The sequence below is a fragment of the Dioscorea cayenensis genome, chromosome 18, assembly GCF_009730915.1.
Source record: "Dioscorea cayenensis subsp. rotundata cultivar TDr96_F1 chromosome 18, TDr96_F1_v2_PseudoChromosome.rev07_lg8_w22 25.fasta, whole genome shotgun sequence".
Classification (NCBI taxonomy): domain Eukaryota; kingdom Viridiplantae; phylum Streptophyta; class Magnoliopsida; order Dioscoreales; family Dioscoreaceae; genus Dioscorea; species Dioscorea cayenensis.
The window spans coordinates 14,203,421-14,207,112 of record NC_052488.1 but is presented as its reverse complement, the minus strand read 5'-3'; the positions used below and the strand labels follow the sequence as shown (position 1 = coordinate 14,207,112).

The following is a 3,692-nucleotide window of genomic DNA, read 5'->3' as shown; positions in this document are numbered from 1 at the left end:
CTCCGATGATGCTCATTTATGTACTCTTGAGAAATCCACTGGAATCCATTGGAATATGGAAGAAACACCATCTCCCACCTCTTAGACCTACAGAAATCTAGTCACCCTAGGTTATTCGGTAAAAGAGTCTCCCTGAATTTAGAGAAAACTAGGGTATTTATAGTAATCGGCTTTGACATAGCCTCACCATGGGCGTTGTGATGCCCGTTGTGAGTAAGTTGTTATTTGGACTCCAAGTCACGGCCTACCACGGTCTTTTGGAGTTATGTGTCTTGACAACGGCTATTATGGACTTCACAACGGCCATTGTGAGGTCATTCTGGCTTCTATGTTACTACCGGTGAGCTCATGCTGCCATGACTTGATCACAACAGTGGTAAATGTAGATAATAGGTGTTGTGAGTTTCCATAACGCCTGTTGTGAGACGTGGTGCAACCTTGATTCAGCAATTGGCTTCATTTTGGTTGAAAACATCCTTGAATTGTCTTCTTTCTTCTTAAAATAGAAATAGGGGTCATTATGAACAAAAGAATGAAATTTTGTACTAATGATATGCTAAACAAGTACAATTTCATGCTTAATGCAGTATAAATGATATAGAAAATATGATCAATTTAGCACTTATCAAATATCCCCACACTTAAGTGTTTGTTTGTCCTCAAGCAAATAAAACAGATAAAAGGAGAATACATGATAAATGATTGATGTCAGACAACTAAATATGGAGTTTCAGTAGTACGGGGGAACAATCAAATGGCAGACAGAATGATTATTCCTTTAGAAAGAGTAGTCTACTCTGACAAAAGGTACTTTGCCAAGTGTTGATCTCCTGTTCTACAATCTTATAGTCTAAATCATGTAAAGAAACTTTTTGAGGTTTTAATCAGTCTCACTCTTATACTTTTCCTAATTTTTTTTATACATGGTTACCCTTTTTCTCTCTTTTTTTCCATAGTCAGTAGCTTTCACACTTCCCAGGAAGTATCCTTCTTTTCCACTAGTCATACACTTTGTATCCAACTTTTAGGGAGTGACTATGTGCTACAAAGGAGGTAGCTCTTTCTGCTGTGTATATATCTTAACTTAGATTAATAAAGTAAGTACTGATCATACCCCAAATATAAAAATATCACTACAAGAAAAAAATAAGGTGCAAGATGAAGTTAAGAGGGGCACAAGGTAGGGTAAAGACTCGCCGACCAGTCAAACACTTGAGGGCGAATGAAAGAATTGCTAGTCTAGCACATCATGTCCCTAAACTAAAGAAACTCCAACAAGTAAGTGCAATGGCTTCAAAGATCAACACTAGCATGTTTATAAGGTACAAGCACCCCTGAAAAAATCTCACAAGATAGATAGTATAGTAATATAGTATAGTATAGTACTAAATTCTCAATATAGTGCAAAGAAAAGCAAACATACACTCCCTCCCACACTTAAAGATGTACATTTTCCCCAATATAGGCATGCATACATAAGTGTACTACTTTATAATAAGAAAAGAAATTAAAAGAGTGTATGATCACTAGTACTCCCCTAATTTCTTAGTTTGGCCAACCAGGGCGATGAAGTTACTCTTTTCCAAGTCACAAATTATGCAGGCCAGAACAACACACGATCACCTAAAACCTTGATGAGATACAATTGGGGTAGTTATATATAAAGAAAACAAAACTATATACTGCTATAAAATAAAATCCACTAAGATCAGAAAGTACAAAAGTAGTAGGGCAAGGTGTCTCTTGTTATAATAAAATGTACAATGTACTGAAATATAAAAGTACAAAAGTGGTATATAAAAAATCAAAAAGGTTAAAGCTGACAGGAGATGTCTAGCGCGGTATATGACCGATGAAGTACAAGTGGTATCGGTGAAGCTGGAGGAGACTTCGGCGCCGCTGGAGCTGTAATAGTGGGTGATGTAGGCACCAGAGTTGTCAAGAGGTCCTGACGCTACAAATGCGCTAGGCTCTGTCATAGTAGACCCTCGATCCTCACCTAACCCTTATCGAGATGGATCAAGCACTCCTCAAGAGCTAGTGGAACTGATGGAGTCAGTGCAACAATCATCGGAGGAGGAGGAGCAGCAGTAGTAGCAATAGCAACAACAACAGGGGCTATAGCCATGATTTGGAGAACTGCGGTGGTGGTCACTGGGAGAGACTCCTCATCATCCAAAAACTCAGAGTCGGTCTCATAGACCACTCCGTACTATACCTAATGGGGTGTGTCCCGCCACTCAATCATGCACATGGCTCGGAGCGTGGTGACTCCGAGCAGCTACATGTCTCTTTCACGCTGCATATTGATAAGTGATTGTGTACGACCGACTGAAAATGTATATCTGATGATTGAACAAATCTGGTCAAAGCTTACTCTAGATCGGTCATACGGGTCTCCAAGCTCGAAACTCTATTTTTCATGTTTGGGCCTTTTGCTACCCTTGGTTACTCCATAAGAAATTGGGGTGGTTCCTCCACCCTTGGTTGTAGGTGGTGCTATAAGGATTACCTCGTACTCTTCCCGAATTGCCCACAAAGTCTACTTGTTCAGTCGAGGCTGCAGTAGCAATCAAAATAGGATAATCAGACGGTATATGTAAACCCCCACAACCATCACAACTCGTGATAGCGGCCACCCTCGGTGAAGTCAATGTATCTAATTTCTTGCTCAATGCCTTTACTTGGGCTGCCAAAGATGTAATTGCATCAATCTCATGGAGTCCGACCACTTTCTTCCTTTCCCTTATATTCCATTGGTAGCTATTCATGGCTATTTCTTCTACCAACTGTTGGGCTTTAACAGGGGTCTTGCTCCCCATTGTACCTCTTGCGGCAGCATATAGAAGTTTTCTTGTACTTGGATTCAACCTGTTGTAAAAAGTTTGAATGATCATCTATTCGGGAAATCCGTATTGTGGACACTTCCGCAAGAGATCCTTGAATCTCTCTCACGTCTCAAACAAGGATTCAAGCTCCATCTAAACAAATGATGATATCTAATTACAAAGCTTTGCCAACTTTCCCGGAGGGAAGTATCTTGCAAAGAAAGCTTTGACCATCTCATTCCAAGTCATGATGGATGCTTTTAGCAAGGAATGAAGCCACTGCTTGGCTCTTCCTTTGAGAGAGAATGGGAAAGCCCTCAATCTAATATCATCATCTAAAACTTCATTGATCTTCAATATGTCATAAACTTATAAGAAGTTTTCGATGTGATTGTTTGGATCCTCATCGGCCAAACCATTGAACTGAGCTAACTTCTGAACCATCTTGATGAATACCGGCTTTAGCTAAAAATTTGGAGCTATAATCGAGGGTCGCATAATACTAGATTATGTGCCCAAAACTGAGGGTCTGGCATAGTTAGAAAGTGTTCTCTGTTGTTCATTCTGCTCTGCCATATTGTCTGACCTTTCTATTTCAGCTTGATTGGTTGGTTCTTGCACAGGTTCTTTACCCCTTCTACTGAGTGTACGTTCAAGTTCAGGATCACCTTCAATGAATATCGAAGGGTTCCCTCGGGTCATAAAATGGAGTTACATCAGAAGAAAGAAAACAAATCAGAACGATGATAGAATAGAAAGATGTGAAATAGAATGAATGAATGAATAGCTAAGATAGCAAAGTGCAAAGTATCTCTATACGCCTACTCTCCGGCAATGAAGCCAAAAACTTGACTTGGCGAAAAA

At 39.8% G+C, this 3,692-nt stretch overlaps 1 non-coding gene across 1 annotated transcript; it reads left to right on the top strand.

The window, feature by feature from the left end:
- Nucleotides 1-2,907: 2,907 nt before the first annotated feature.
- LOC120283160 lies at nt 2,908-3,014 on the top strand. The gene has a single exon (XR_005543160.1). It is a non-coding gene; the product is annotated as a small nucleolar RNA R71 (small nucleolar RNA).
- The last annotated feature ends 678 nt before the right edge of the window (nt 3,015-3,692 follow it).